This window comes from Anas platyrhynchos, chromosome 16, assembly GCF_047663525.1.
Source record: "Anas platyrhynchos isolate ZD024472 breed Pekin duck chromosome 16, IASCAAS_PekinDuck_T2T, whole genome shotgun sequence".
Classification (NCBI taxonomy): Eukaryota; Metazoa; Chordata; class Aves; order Anseriformes; family Anatidae; genus Anas; species Anas platyrhynchos.
Window position 1 is genome coordinate 13,511,975 of NC_092602.1, and position 16,790 is coordinate 13,528,764.

Consider the following 16,790-nt stretch of genomic DNA (forward strand, 5'->3'; position numbering starts at 1 on the left):
ATATCTTTGAACACAAGGTTTCCAAAAATTTTATGATAATGTATATATTTTATACAGATGTATATCCACACACACACATATGTACACAATATATGCTCTTTATGCTTATCTATGAGAAGGAATAAGTTTGCTTTGTTCAGTGTGATGAATTAGTTATGCTATTTTACAGTAATCTGACTTATTTTCAAGTATCTGGCACAGCAAATTTTTCTTTTGCTTGTATGAATGCATATAAAGAAATAGATAGAATCATCTAATCTACAAAATAGACAAGATAGATTTCAAAAATGTGTCACCTGGAATCTTTAGCTATCACTTTGCATCATATGCTGCAGATCTGTATTTGTTGCTGAAGCACAATACGTGGTAAGTGCTTATATAGTCATAGTTGGAAGGAATGTTTGGATTTCAAGCTTGCATGTAGCTCAATTGAGGAAAAAAATTTAATTTGCCAAAATTAGACTTTAAAAAAACAGACAACAACAACAAAAAAGAAAACAATTTATTATAACAAACTGGTTATAAATGTAAGATTGTACTTGCCTGATGATGAAAACCATAATCTAATCTGGGAAGGAACATATGATCCTGAGTCGGAACAGCTTTTCTCTCCAAAAATACCAGAGTTTTGTTTTTCTGGGTGCAGTTGTGAGTAATCTCAGGGAAGGTCATTTGGGGCTGAGATGGTGGATACCTTAGTTTTAGATGTTGGACTTTCTAGAAAGACTGCAGTTTTCTGAATAGAATGTGATAAGTAAGAAATTTGGGGAAGAAAGCATACGTTATCTGCAAACCTTTACCTCAATTTCTGACAGTATTTCAGGACAAAGGATCAGATTTTTAGTTGTTTCATTCAATGAAGGACATTTTTAGAAGCAACAAGTAACTTTGAAGATCATGCTGTGATACTCTGTACTATATTTTAATTCTGAATAATGAATGCTTTTCATCCAAATGGCATTGGTGCTACTCACTGTTAGTAGAATCTTTGGGGTAAAGATCTTAGTAAGGCTCTCAAACAGATTGATGCTTGGGAACTGGAATATCCAGAAACGTAAGTAATGCTACTTTTGAAGGATTTCTTGTCTGGTTAAAGAACATCATGGTTCAAGGTTCAAATTTATTATGGTCTGGAAATCCAGATAAGTCAAAACTTGAGAAAGAGATCACCTGATGAGTCCTTCTATTTTCCAGTGAAGTATCTGATGCTGACAGTTCCTGGAGGTCAAAGTACTCTCCACGTATTCGGCTTCATAAAGAAGTATTAGGCATTTGGGGAAATCTGGCTCTTCTCACTCATGTCAAAATCTTCTGAAATTTTTCCTCTTCCTCATTATGCTCATTAGTAAAACTGTAGGGAGAAGACAGAAGTTGCAAAGGAACTGTAAGTTAATGTAGCCTGTTTCAGTTACATAGACACTCCATTTTTGGGATAAAGGGGAGACATTATTAAATGGGAAAATGTATTTCTGCACATACTTTAAGAGAATTCAGTAAAGTAGTGCCTTGGGAGTGCAATATTTCCTTACTCTTTTAAATACTGAAAGGGAAATACAGAAGTTCCACTCCACATAACTTCATATGTTTTCTTCAATAATTTAACTTTCATCAGCCTCAAGAATTCTTTATATTATAGTGAATCCACTCCCAAAGTGGTCAGACTCCATGAGTCAGAAGATCTTTGCTGAAAAAATAATAATAATAAAAAAATGGACTAAAGCTAGATGTTTAAAAATATATTTATTTAAAATCTTTCCCTGTATCCCCTAGAGTGTCTCCCTCTAGTTGCTGGGGAGATACTGGTGGCACACTGAGCAGTTTTTGCGTGAATATATTGGGTACAGTTTGCTTTAGAAGAGGAAAGACAGAATGGTTCAGATGCTCCAGGTAATCTGTCTTAATACCCTTCTGCATTTGAGTTTCAAAGCCTTCCATTGGGCGAGCTTGGCAGTGAAAAAAAAAATGCAGCTCACATTTACAGTTCATTGGTTCGTGCCAGTAGGCCACAGATGACCTACTGAGAAGATCCTGTGATAGCATTACTTGGAGGTAAAATAAAATCTCCCAACACCCGCCTTCACCCCACCCCCCTGTCACTGAAACACACCCTTGCTGAGATCCCACTTGCTGCTTGTCAGCTCCTGTCCCTGCTGCTGTGTCAGGGTTAATACTATGTGAAAGGGAAACTGGCAAATAGGGAAAGCCATCTTTGTGTGCGTATGTGTGTGTGAGCACTGCTGTTTCATAGGCTCTGGCAGCTGCTGCATGGCCGATGATGCTTGCTGTCTCTTTTTCACCCTGCCTCCCTGCAGACAACTAATGAATCATTTCTAGCCTGAATACAAGCAGTGCAAACACACCAATGCTGCTGCTGCTGCCGCCGCCGCCACTGCTGCCTCTCTCTACAGGGTTGTAATTTGACACAGTAGACTGCAGCTCTCTCTCGGCAATGATCTTGCTGAACATCGGAAGCACTTGATTTGAAGGTATGCTGAGATTTCACCCCTTCTAAAAATAGCTATTTCTGCTAAATGCTTTATGGGCCAAATGAGGGTGGGAGGGCTGAAGATTTGTAGGTGTGTGTGGAGGGGAAGAATCCTCTTTTTAGATAGCGGTAATGAATCTGTAACTCGTATCAGAGGCAGACAAACTTTATTGTTCTGCTGCAATTTGATGATGCCCTTCACTGGATCTTTTCTTCTAGGTGATGCTTAAATAATGAAATGTGTTTCTGTTATGCAGGAACACTAGGTAAATGGATTAAACTCTTGCTAGATTATTCCATCCTCCCTCCTATTGATGTTTAATCTGTTGTCATTTTCTAGTTACTTTTGTGGTTTCCTGTGAAATAAATACTATATTCAGAGGTTTGCTGGTGCCATGTTTCTTTTCTGTATTAATGTCTGTGGGCAAAGTTAGTAATCATACTGGCTAGCAGCTCTCTCCCCCATGTCTGCCCCCCCTCCCTCCTTCCCCCGCCCCGAGCCCCCAAGCATGGTGCATATTCACAGTGTCTGCTTTGAAGATGTATATTGTCATGTCATGACAAAGTCATGAATATCTTCCACAGAGATGTTGTTAATTAAATTATATATGGTATATGCGTCTGGCATCTAATGCTAAATTAGACCAATTGCAAGTAAATATCTCTCGCCCTTTTTGGTTGGAGGGAGAGATCTTTTGCAGTTGTATGTATGAACACACTATGTATAGCGGTATATATTGGAATTGTTAAGCATGTGAGTATGTAGAACAGTACAATAGCATTTTATTATAGCATATGTATATAAATACTAGTTATTTAGTTAACATGTGCAAGTATGCTGTGTTCAGTGATATAGGGAATACTGCAGGGTTTTTTCATTAACCTCTTTTCATAATTGGCTGTTGCCAATAGTGTTGGGCAGAGATGGTATGCCTTTCCAGGACTGATGTGATGGTCGACATTGTAGCTGTAGGTGGTCTTAGCACTATTTTAACTAAGGTAAATAAAAGTGCATATGAAGACTTCAGTTTTTCTTTTTAAGCTACTGATGTCTACGGTAAAACACTAACTGGGCTTTTATGACTAGTGCAGATAGTGATGCAGAGTTTATATATAAAATAACTCAACAGAATAACTTATTAATGAATTTTGTCACTGCATTTAGTAAATCAGAGTCAGCTTATAAGGTGACTGGAAATATTTAGAGGAAAGACATAAAATTAAAGCAATTGCACTTAACATTAAAAAAAATCACAAAGACTGCAGAGACAGGTAGATAATACTAAGGCTACAATCAACAAAATTCAAATAAGGACTATTACTTAGCAAGATAGAAGAGCTGTCTTGAGAAAACAGCATGAAATATTAAAACAGAGCAATGATAGAATGTAAATTAAAACTTCTCCAGAAATTCAATGCAATTGAAAATAACAGTATACATGAACTGATATGAAAGTTATTCCAGTCACTTTATATTTCACCTTTTTTGATCTGGAGGTGTTACATTTTTATTAGAAAAGGGCTTTCTAGTTGACTAAGCTAGCAAATGAGGAAAACAATTTAGATGAAATCTTATAGATCATAGCCAGTATTTATAAGTGTAGCTATCCTATGAAATATATTTGCATTACTTCTTGTACCTTAAAGGAGGATGTTGGGTCTCTTTTAAGTGACTTGGTTATTTTTGTTAAAGAGATCTGGTGGTCCTGAACAGTGGCTGTGTGCATACTACTTTCTTTTTAATAGGAAAAAGTCCTACTCTAAGTCACAGGATGGGTTTGGTTGGAAGGGACCTTAAACAGTCCCTTAAATTAAACTAGGGATGTGATCATGCTGCAGGCAGACTAGACAGCAACCTTGATTTTTCATAGCTATATATCTGAATGGGTTCCAGCTTGATAACATACAGCATGACTGTACTAGAGGCAGTGAATGGAGGTGCAGTTACTAAATACAACTTAATATATTTGGGTATACCTGGAGCACCTTTTTGAGAAATTAAATGTGTTGAATATTCTAGAATTACAAGTAAATTTCAGCTTTAAAATGGCACATGGTTATTAGGGGTAATAAAAATAACACATAACAAAATCCAGGACTATGCGATGCCACAAATTCCTGTGTGAAAATGAACTGAATATCTGATACATTCTACTTTACTTAATTGATAATTGCAGGCTCTGAAATCTTAAGCATCTCTCTATATATGTGGTCAGTCTCATACTGATACAAGCTACATAAGTGCTTTTCAATATGTACAGAATATGTATCTCTTTGTAGGCCCCTTCATGCTATTTTTCATATGTGTCAGATGTGAACACTCATTGTAGTTCAGATAGGTGTGTGATACTGAGTAAGAATTGAATGTATAAGCACAGAGATGTTCATTTAGGAAATAGATTATTACAGAAGTACAAACCTTTCTGAATTGCCAGGACTAGAAATAAGATGCTTACAATCTCTGGAAAATTAGTATACTCTGATATAAGAATATAAGGGTTTTCCTTTCTGTGTGTCAGATGCCCCACCATGTATCAAAACTAAATATCGAAAATCATACTGACTTTATTCTGAAATAAAGAAGTAGTTGGTCATATATCACTCTTTCCTGTCCATTCAATATTTATGTTGAATGAATCATCATAGAATCATCAAATATTCCAAGTTGGAAGAAACCCACAAAGATCATCCAGCCCAACTTCTGGCCCCACACAGGACCAACCAAAAATCAGACCCTCTGATTTTGTCCAAATGAATGAAGTGTGGTTTGAGAGTCAAGGCTGCTTTTCACTAAATTGCAATTGTTTTAGGCCCTCTTCACTGCTACAGAGTATATCCAGAGTAGCTAAAATATCTATTAGTTAAGATTTTTTTCCTGGGAGTTACGTTTTAGTATTCAGCAAAAGCAACTGACTAAAGTGGAATTTTGTGTAAATCCTTTGTTTCTCCCTTTGATAGCATTAGCTTGTCATGTCCAGTGAGCTCTCTGATAAAATGGCAAGCTACATTGGTAGCATTTCCTCTCCATCATTTTGCAAATCTAGCATAGTACTAAGTAACTGAAATCAATTAAAGATTTTCTGGAAAATGACTGGTACCACTTGTGATGATCTCTCTTCTTATTGTTGATGTTCTAATCTGTCCACCGCAGGTGAGAACGAAGCTTAGCTGACAGTAGCATATACTCATTGGTGCTATAATTAAAAATATATATATATACCAATCTCATGACTAAAAATAGAATCAGAATTTAGCTACAGTGCAGGAAAAATGCAGCTTCTTCAAAGCAACATGTCATGAGAACAGTTTATGTTCACCAGTAAAAAAAAAAAAAGGGCTTTTTTCAGGCTTATTTGCACAGACTGGGCTCTTGGGAAATGACAGTGACAGCATTGCTTTGGCAGAACAGTTAATGATCTTCTGGAGCAGCCGATTGACACTGAAGTTTTAATGTGGTTGTCCTGGGTTTCTTTGCTAAATGTGACCACGCTCTGCTTGATAATATGTTGGATCTGTTGTCTTTCTGTAAAGCACAATTGTAAAACCACCTTTGGCTGACATTTTGGCAAGGAAATTAGAGTGGCTTGTAGGCTTGTGGCTCAACACTTTGGCTTGTACTTATAACATGGGACTCAGTAAGGAAATCAGAGCACAATTTCGAGCTCTGCCACAGATTCTATGAATGGCCTTGAGTAAAGTGCTTAGTATCTCTTGGGCTCTGTTCTCCTTCTGTAAATGGGAATAATGAACTGTTTCCACTACATTCCACTTATTTTTTTCTGCTTCAAAAATGAGACCTTCAGACCAAAGACTTCTTAAATCTGATAAATCTTATGAGATTTATAAATCACTTATAAATCACTTGACAGTCTTCAATGTATGTTGTTGATCAGTAGAAAAATGTTTCCAAGGGCCAGAAGAATCTGAATTGATTCTGAGTTTCTTGGAATAACATTTGGTTTGTTAAAGTTTCTGTTGTGCTCATGGGTATGTTCAGTTCAGAGTGAAGAGCCAGTTTCCTTGATAATGGCAGAGGTTTGGTAGAAAAATTTGCAGTGCAAAAGTCAGGAAATGAGACTACAAGCCAGATTTTATTTTATTTGTCATAAAGTTTTACCTTTTCTGTATTACGAACAGTATAACACTGCTTGTTTCTAAGGCAATAAGTGTTAATATGCTGAGTGTTTGATGTTGATTAGTAATCAGCAGCAGTGTACAATATTACTCTGAAGAACCAAGGGGAAAACATTGTGAATATGATAGTATAGCATAATTTCTCTTCTCTTTTTTCATCTAATAACAATTAGAAAATATCTTTTTTTTTTTTTTTTTTTTAATCATTTTAAGCTTTTCAGTGTGATACCTTCTTTAAGGCCTAAGCTTAGCACAGTGGGCTGCTGGGCAGTCAGCATGCAAACCCCACACTCCACTTCCACCAGGACCAGACTGATTTTTTGTTTTATTTTGTTTTCAGAGGAGCATAAATAATTTATATATACAGGTTCAATTACATTTTTATAGTTTTTGTGTGTGGGAAAAATAACAATAATATCCACTCTTACCAATTTTGGAAAGAAAAGAAGCCCTTTTTGAGACAACGTACCTTGTTTAGTGTTGGCTTAGAAAAATCCTAAATTGAAAATAAAGTCCTCCAGAATCAGGAAGATTTTTTCATGGCTTCAGCATTCAGCTCTTACTGAATATACCTGTAACTCCTTTTACAGTTGAAAAATACTGTTACTTCTGTACAGAGTATGCCTTTTCACTGACATGGAGAGTACATCTCTAGTAAGTACATTGTGGGGCTTGCTTAAAAATATACTCTAATATTAATCAGCAGGGACTTTTATAGATCTGTGCCAGTTTACACCTGAAGGATAGCTGAGCACAGTATCTCTGGAAGAGTGCTGATGAGTTAAACTCTTACTGAAGGTGAATGGAGTTGATGGTGCTTAGTATTCAGCTGGATGAAGCTCACAGTTGTCACTATAACAAGCAATATATGCTTGAATCTGTCCCGTGATTACTGCATTTTTCCTTTTCTATGGTAGTCACAGTTTTACCTATTTGTCAAATCCTTTTTGTTCTCCCAGTCCCATGGCCCCAATTCTGTATATAATTTAGAACATTAATAATATTCTTTGTCAATTCCACGAGTATATTTCTTCCTTTCTCTCTTGTTTACTGCTTGCTAATTACATTTTGTATGTGGCAGTTTGAAATCTTAGTGGGACATGTCATGTGACTGCTAATGCTCTGCAGATCTCTATTACATAACCTTTAAGTAGTTTGGGAAAATGTGCTTGTGTCATACTGGGCGCAACATAAGGCTCTGTCTGATGCCAACAGTCTGATAGTGGTTTATATATATATACACACATATATAGAGAGAGAAAGAGAGAATGACTGTAGAAATCTTATGGATGGTTTGTTCTGGCACAAGATTTATGCCCTCACTGTCAGGCCAGTTGTCTTACTTCCCTGCAATGCTTTGCATTCTGCTTTTTCTGCCTTTCCTGTAGGACAGAAGAGGAGAGGGGTTAGCTTTAAACACTCTGACATACCAGGTAATGATTGCATGAATATTAAATGTAGTATGCTAGGATCCCTTCTGTTTTCCTGATAGGTTTGTTCATTTCAGATTTGAAATAATCAGAGTACAGAATAAACACAGAAAACCTCTCAGTCTCTCCCTGACCCCTTCCCTTGGCTATGGATCTTCATAGGGTTCTGGTGCATTATGCAAAACGAACACATAAATCAATAGAGATTAAAAAAAAATAATAAAAAATGCTGTGTAAGGATGTTCAATTTTTGACGTTTGGTAATTCATTGGGTTGCTGGTTTGCAAAAGGAGACTTTTTATAAGTGACAGCAATGTATCTGCTCGTAGAATTACAGTTTGTCTCTCTTTTCCTGACCCAGCACCATCTTTTGGTCCTACTTCACCTATAGTTTCACATTTTTATTGCCTGGAACATATTGACATGCTATCCAATTCAGCTTATGTACTTTACTGTTGACCGATCAGTACTGTTCCCTGAAGAAGGTAAGTATCAATTGGTTTACTGGCCAAGATGTGAGCCTTGGAGGATGTGATGCTTGATATACCATGTGTTCTGAGTAAATCAGAGTAAATCTTTGTACCTCAGTTACTTTACCTACTCAGAAGGCTTAGTAACAAAGAGCTCCTGTAGCCTTGCAACAAAAGTTGATGTTAAGAACTAGAAACAAGTAGATGATACACTGCATGATTATTAATTTATTTTTTTTAATGAAGACAAATTATGGAAGTTTATCATTTTATATTGAAATCTGTGATTGTATGAATCTGCATTTTATTTTGCCCCTAGGATTTAATAGCACTTTTTAGTAAAAGCTCATTACAAAGTGCTTAACAATGATGTTTGATATTGTTCTGTTCATTCAACAGATGAAAATTTTTCAATTTGTTTTGGGTTTATTTGCTCACGATCATTCAGCAGGGTCAATGGCTGATCTATGGATACTGATTATAGAGCCCTGTCCAACATTTTCCTTTGTATTGGTTCTCCTAATTAAATGTTGGAAAGTGGGGAGGAGGAAGTGTTGATATTTTAAAACCAGTCTTTTGTTTCACATTAAATTGACTGTTTCCCTATGTTCTACTCATAGTAGAGAATTTGAAGATTTATTATTATTTTTAAATTACTATTACCGTATATCATGGTAGGTATAGTCAATTTGTCAGTTTTCTAATGGCTGATTGGTGGTCTACAGAGTACACTGAAACTGCAGATTGTGTGCAAAAGACCTCTCTCACTGGAGGTAGGGGCCTCTGTTGCTAGACAGTCTTAAATCATCTATATGATGATTTAAGGATGTACCATACATTTCCCTGCAATTCAGTAGTTTTGGCTTATTTTAAGAATAAGTGGGTACAGTTAACTGTGCTCTGTTATCATAGTTGTTGACTGCTGTATGAATTAGGATAAGGACAAAGAACCTAAAGCTTTGCATTATAATAAATAACCCAATGTCTGTTTTGTCTGAAGTGCCTGTGCCAATTCTGACCTGTCTGTGCTTTGTGGTACCTTGCCAGTGATGACTTTCAGGGAACAGAAGCTGTGATGGTCTTTTCTTGATGATTCCTATCAGGGAAGAAATACAGGCATGGGTGTTGTAAACTTTAGACTAGCATCCTGTAAAAATACTCTTGATAAGGATCTTGGACAGAAGGGAAATCCTTCGTGTTATTCCTACAGTCATAGATCTAATGGTGTAAATGGACTTTAGTTTATTTCCTACAATGGTGGTCAGCACATGTCTTTTCATAGAGAGAATACAATTTCAAAAGGTGAAAAGTATCTCATGAAGACAGAGTAAAGCAACCCTGCTCAGTGACTTCTTTGTAGATGCTGATCCCAGCTGCTAGATGCAAGGGAGAGTTTTGCCAACTTTGATAATAATAGGTATTAATTATCATCAATTGTAAGCCTTATGGTTAGCTTTCAACCTTTCTAGTTTTCTCTTTATAAAATTCCTATTTAACTTCAGTAAATACTTTTAAAGGGAAATGAAATGTGTGTTGTGAGTAAATAAACCCCTTATGTTTCATTAAAAGTAACTATCAACTTTGATGTAATAACTGTGTTCTAAAAGTGACACTGAACTGGAGCTCTTTATGATCTGCAGGAAGAACTGCTGGCCAGGTCCAGGTATCAACCTTATTAAACCAGACACTGAACATCACTCAAAGAGCTGTCAGTCCACATATACAACTGGATACAGCAGAGTGATGCAGCAATAGAGGGAACACAAAGAAGCCACTCCCTCCCCTCAATTTTTAGACACTTTCCATAGGAAGATACACATGAAGTGTCATGTTTCCTCTCCCTTGCCGTATTCTAGGTTATGTAAATAAGATTAATCTCTTAGGTAAAAAGTTATAGCATTTTTAAGCAAGTAACATTGCTGATTTTTAATATAATTTTATTTAATATCATAAAAGAGATTGTGCTGCTACTGAAAAGTATTCTTTTCTCAGCTCAGATTTCCTGTAACTAAGTAACAGGAATTTTTCCCTGACATGACTGTAGTGTGTAGATGAAAATGAGTGTAGTTGAATAAGAAGGGATACTAAGTACTGTGTGCTTTGGTGTTTTGACAGTATTTATTCCAGGCCTTGTAGGATACTAGAGATTATATGGCAGGAATTTACTGTGGTTTTCTTGTTTCTTATTCTGAAGCATTTGATATCTGATTTTGCCTAGACAACATGGCTCTGGAATCTGATTTAGTATGGCAGTTTCTATCCCATTTCCTTACAAGTCCAAAGAATGACTGTTAGGTAATACTGCATATCCATTACTGTTTGAGCAGGGTTTGTGGATTTTTTAAAATGGGAGAAATTCTTTAGCCAGAGTATGGGGAAAAAAAAATCAGAGATAACTTTTTCATTATTTTTTTTTCTTTGTAGAACTGGGTCTAATCATTTAGTGGTTATAGTACCACCTTTTAGTCTCATCTAGCAGAAATTTCTATTTGGTATGTCCTGCAATGCCTTAGGAGAAATATTGATAATGTATGCATTTTATTCTACAAAGGAGAGAGGTCTTTTGCACACAACGAAAGGTGTTTTGGAGCAGAACATTCATTAGCACTGGTGTGTTTTTGTTCTTCTGGGGAGGGGGCTGGATCAGTGTAGTTTGCCTACCATGAAGCTCTGTGTGTACAAGTTCTTTATACAGGTGATACTGGATGCAGTAGGATTTCCCAAAGAATTGGATGAGGAATGAAAAAGTGGAGGGGCTTAAGAGAAAAGACAGTGGGAAATGAAGGGGTTAGGGGGAAGAGGCAAACAAATCTTGATGTTAGAATTTATGTAATTAAAAGGTAACCATCCATTCATTTTCCATACATATGAGGAGTTTCTTCTGGTGTCTGTCCAGATGTGCATACTGTAATTGTTTCATATATGAGATAGTTTGGTCAATTTAATACTGAGTTCAGAAATGCTTTTTATTAAATACTGATGAATGAGAATATCATTCTCAATTCCTTGTCATTGGCCGAGTCTTTCTGCTCAGTAATATACTACAATTTAGCTTTTATTTGTAAGCCTGCTGTTTCTAGACCATTGCCCCTTCAAAATTACAATTCACAGGTAAGCATAGTGGAACTGTCTCTGACATCATCAAATCTACCTTGAGGATAAAAACAATATTTTGTTCGTGGTGTAAAATAATAGCCTAGAGGACAGAATTTTCATAGAAATTGTGGCTCTTAAAAAACAAACAAACAAACAAAAAACAGATTTGAGGCATATAGCAGTATATAATTTGTATTAGGTATATATTGTTAATATATAATATTATATATTATATTGCTATATTATTTTTATTATCTACAACACTAAAAGTATATTTGGTGACACTAACTAGGTAGAATAACACATGTCCATGAGCTACAGTAATTTTAAAGGTCCATGTTGTTCCTATAATCAAAGTTTTATAATTTATTGCAATAACTTCAGAGCTGGAAAGGTTTTCATTCATAATAAGTATATGCAACATATCTTTTTCAGATATGTGCACAAATCCCATTGTTCTGATCCAGTGCAAGCATGCATGGGAAGAAATGTGTGGATGTTTATAGTCCCATCAAACCTATTTTATGGAAAGCCTGCAAAGTCCCACAGGAAAACTATCTCCATACATCATTATTGGATTGATAATAGAATATTATTACATAAATAATACAAGCATCAAGTAAATAGTTCAAGGGAATTATCAAAACCTCCTACTCTGCATTGCATGTCACTTAAAATTACAATATACATTCAAAAGGGAAGGAGAGAAATATAAGAAATGAATGATATTATTTCCATCATGAATAACTGAAACAATTTATATATACTGTTAATTACTTAAAATACATTTTAAAGCTTTGCCTTTTTTGTGTCAGTGTAGGGTTTATATTCAAGAAATGTGAACTGAAACTGGAACAAACAAAATGAAGGACTATATGAATAAGCCCGGAACTTAGTTTATGTAATGAGAGAATTAAAGAAAAGAGTTTATTCTGTGTAGCCTAATAGTGACTAAACAACTAGGTCTGGTACTGTCTGGTTTCTCTACTAATTCTGCCTCTTACAATTTTTAAAGTTAAGTATATAATGCTTAGTGTTCCAACTCAATCCCCAGGATTGTCAAAGTGATAGAATTTTCTCCAAATATATAAAGCCGTTCCTATTTAGTGTAAATTATCAGTAGCATCTCTCTAAGGCTTAACCTAGCTTCTGTTTTTATTTTACCTAAGTGTTTCATGAACTTGTTCCCTGTCTGAATTCATTAACTGTCAATAAACTAATTCCTCAATGTTCTACATGAAAGCTGTTTATGTAAGGAAAACCCTTTTCCTTTTATATCAACAGCTCTTTGTAATCTTCACATGGTGCCTGTAGTATTTTTCTCAGTATAGGTGACTAAATATTTTAAAATGCATAGTTCCTAACTAAAAGATGTGTCTGTTCTGGAAGCCCTAGGTTCCTACTAAACTCTCACTGCCATAATATTTGCTGTATTGTGAATACTTCTGGTGTTTGCAAAAGCAGATTCTTATTTCAAATTGTTATTCCTGTGGGGTCAGATATGCTGGGTTTTTATTTGTTATGTCTAAAGAATACCTGCTTGGGTTTTATGCAAAATGGAAGTCAATTGTGAAGATGGAGGTGGGGAAGAATCCAGGGAACTTTAACACCTGAATAACAGACTCAGAGGGGAACATCTGTTATTACAGTGAAGAACAGGACAAATGATTTAAAGAACATAACAGTTGATAAAACAAATAGCATGTAATGGCACCTTAAAACATGATGTGCCTTCATGTCAAGCAAATGCAAGGCATCAGCAGTCTCTGTGTCAAAGGCAATGAGGAACTTGTTAGTGCATCTACATATCTTAAGCTCACACAGTCCTTTTTCTTCTGGAAGGCTAGTGTTGAGGGTAGTTGTGGTTGTACTCTGTCATGTATGGCTTACTCATAGGCTGTATCTTGCATTCAGTCCATTTCTTCGAGGTCTACATAAGCAGAATTCCTAATAAGTTGAGGCAAAAGTGTGTTTGTTTTTTCATCATTATGGCCACTTAACTTTGGCTAAGGGGAAAAAATAATTTAAAATAGATTTATGTAGTGAGAAACAAGGACTAAAATTAAACCATTATCCTCCCTGTTCCTCTTTTTCCCAGGCTCAACTACATTCCTCCATTCCCAACTCCTCTGCCAGCCCCTGGAGCCAGAGGGCTGCAGGTGGTCTGTTGCAGTCCCTCCACTTTTCTCTGGCTCCATTGTGGGGGGTCTCCCTGAGGACCTTTGCCCCGGCACCTGCAGCACCTCACTCCCTCCTCCTCTTCCTCTCGGCATGGTGCTGGCAGGGGCCGTTCCTCACACGTTTTACCTCAGCCCTGGCTGCCCTGCAGTGCGTGGCCCTTCCCTCATGCTGCCCCAGAGCCCTCTGGAAGTGGCCCCTGCCTTGCCTCACAGGGCCCTGTGGCCTGTACCTGGGCACAGGCACCTAGTCCATTTAGAAGACTGTTAAATTTAGAAGATCGTTCAACAAACACCAGAGGTTATCTCTCTGGAAGTGGATGTGTGCAGCACAGGGTAGCCTCAGCTTTGCCACACGGGGCCTTACTGCCTACGCTGGGCACAGACATCTGTGCAGACATTCCAGAAAATTCCTTTTGCATATGTACTTACAGCTTCTCATAATAACTTGTGAGTCAGTTTCCACTTTCTTGAAAAAAAAAAACCTTAGGATATTTCATGGATGCTTTCAGGGAAGTGGTCAGTTGGAGAAGCGGTAAGATGGATGGGAATGGCAATAGTGGTTTTGCACCTTTGGTCTGAGGAGGCAGTAGTCAAAGGAACTTCCTACAGGTGGCTGAGGCCCAACAGTCTGGTAGTAATTCTCCTTCCTAGAAGGGGTCTGACATTGGTTTTAAAAAAAAAAAGAGCCTGAGGAAACCTCCAGCACATAATGTTTTTTGAAATGAGTAGCATAGTGTCTGTGAAGAGCAAATTGAATTTAAATCAAATTGAAGTTAATAGCAGAACTTCTTTAAAGTCAAAATAGCAAGTAACCTGTGTCTTTAAATATACATGCCACAGACATGTGAAGGGAGAAGGTAGAGCAGGCACAAAACTGAAGACAATTCAGAGCCTCTCAGGCATCTGCTTCAAGTAGAATGAGTCATTAATAGATACTAATTTTTTCTTTCCATAAAAGCGGAAGAGAAGGTCAAGCCTAAAAATGGTTACATTTATGGTAAATTTTCCCCTTTAAAGATCTGTTGTTTTTTTTTTTTTTGCCATTATTGTTTTGGCTTTACGTTTGTACCTGAACTGGTTACCATGGATTATTGCCACCCTTTCCATTTTTTCAGTCCTTAGAAAAATTGCAGTACAGTTCTGCTGGAGGCCAGACTGGAGAACAGGTAGGGAATTAATTTAGCATACAGAAACCAGGCTTATTTGTTTTCTTAGTCCTAGGGCTGTTTTTGTATACAATCTGCATGTTTGTTTCCACGCAGTTTTGTTTGAGATTGGTTGTATTTAAATAATTCTACCTCAGTGAGGTAAAAGAAGGTTTGGAGATATAGAGGCCCTAGCTTTTATTGGTTTGGGACTCTGTATGTGCAAGTCTGTCTAGAAAAAGATGTAAGTAGTTTACCTTTTTACAAGGATGGGCTCAATGGTTAAGAAGTGCTAAATGCATTATTGCATAAATGTATTTTAGTAGATTTGATAGATTCATATGATGCACTTCATCTTTCATTTGGGGATTTCAGAGGACTTAAATTAATTAACAAAGTCCTACTGCTCAGTTGTTAGGTAAGAATGATTTTTATCCTCATTTTCTTTACAAGTTTTTGCAACAAGTCCGTGATCTGGGAATGAAACCTGGATTTTCTGTCCACCCTATAGCTTTAGTCCACTGAGTAAACTTACCAGTAAATACATAGACTTCTGTAAAATATATATATTATTATATATATTATATATAATTATATAATATATATAATTATATATTATACATATTATATAATATATATAATTACAATTATATAATATATAATTATATTATATATAATTATATTATATATTATTAATTATTATATAATATATAATATATTATTATATATTTATTATTTATATTTATATATTATATTATTATGACTATTACAATGTTTGAGTCTTTACTTTCCTGATGCAGAAATAAAAATAAAAAAATAATAAAATTAACATATATAAACATATAATAAAATAAAAAAAACACAAAGCAACAGCAAAACAAAAATTAAAGTAGTTGTCCACTGCTGTGTACAACTAGCTTTTCCTTTATAGCTTGACCGTCCATGACTGCGTGTGACAAAGACAAATACTTTTATTGGCTGCTTAACAGGTGCTTATAGTTCCCAACAGGAAGATAGTAACTATGTGAGACTCACCCTGCAAATACATCTTTTTAGCCTTTTCCTGTATAAAATGGAGGCAGAAGTCAAAAATGGGGGCTATCAGGGAGTTGTTCCTGTTGCAGAAAAGCAAACTGCATTCATTACAGTTGCTGAAATACTAATTCATTCTTGTTATTTCAGAGAGATTGCTGAAGCAAAATAACTTGTCATACATTGCGAAAAGTTCTCCATTTCAGTCACTGGCAAACATTTTCTCCTGTTATCCAAATGAGATTTTTTTTTAATTGTTATTGTTACGTAATGGTATTCAGTTGCTCCTTCTCCTTACTTGATGATTTACTAGTTCGTAAGATATACTTGGGATTGTTTGCAACTCAATTTGATCACTTAAGGTTCTGTTGAGGAGTTAACCTGAATTCATTACTGATTTCTGTAGTGACCTATCATGAGCTAATTTTTTCTGACTATAAATCATTGATGATGTCTTATTCACTTAGCTGGAATAGTACAGGTGTATGCATTTGGCCTTAAAGTCTTCAGACTGTAGTTGGTAGTTGTTTTATGACTGGGATCTGAAATAGGCATGTCTGTGATGGTGAATGGATAGGAATAGATCTGTTGCTGATACCTTAAAAAATAAAATAAAATAAAAATCTTTCTTTAGCTGATGGGGAATTCTCCTGTTCCTAAGCTCCTGCAGAGAAACAGGAGATTGCTAGAGGTTTCTAGGAAATAGTTCTTCTTGAGAAAATCAGGCCAGGATCTGTCTTCTTCTTTAGAATTTAGAAGAAAAAGTGTATTTAAAGACTTCCTTTTTTCTTACACGAGCAGTGGCTAGAGTTTAGCAT

The 16,790-nt window shown here is 36.0% G+C and overlaps 1 protein-coding gene across 18 annotated transcripts in view; it reads left to right on the top strand.

Annotated features, from left to right (window-relative positions):
• Positions 1-16,790, top strand: part of RIMBP2 (RIMS binding protein 2) — a 158,857-nt gene that overhangs the window by 17,315 nt on the left and 124,752 nt on the right. For 2 of the 18 annotated variants that reach the window (XM_072024464.1, XM_072024463.1), the window contains exon 1: positions 2,101-2,486. The exons of the other annotated variants lie outside the window; for them this stretch is intronic. The gene's annotated coding sequence lies outside the window, so the exon portion shown is untranslated. Of the gene's footprint in view, positions 1-2,100; positions 2,487-16,790 lie in introns of those variants that run through there. 18 annotated transcript variants of the gene reach the window in all.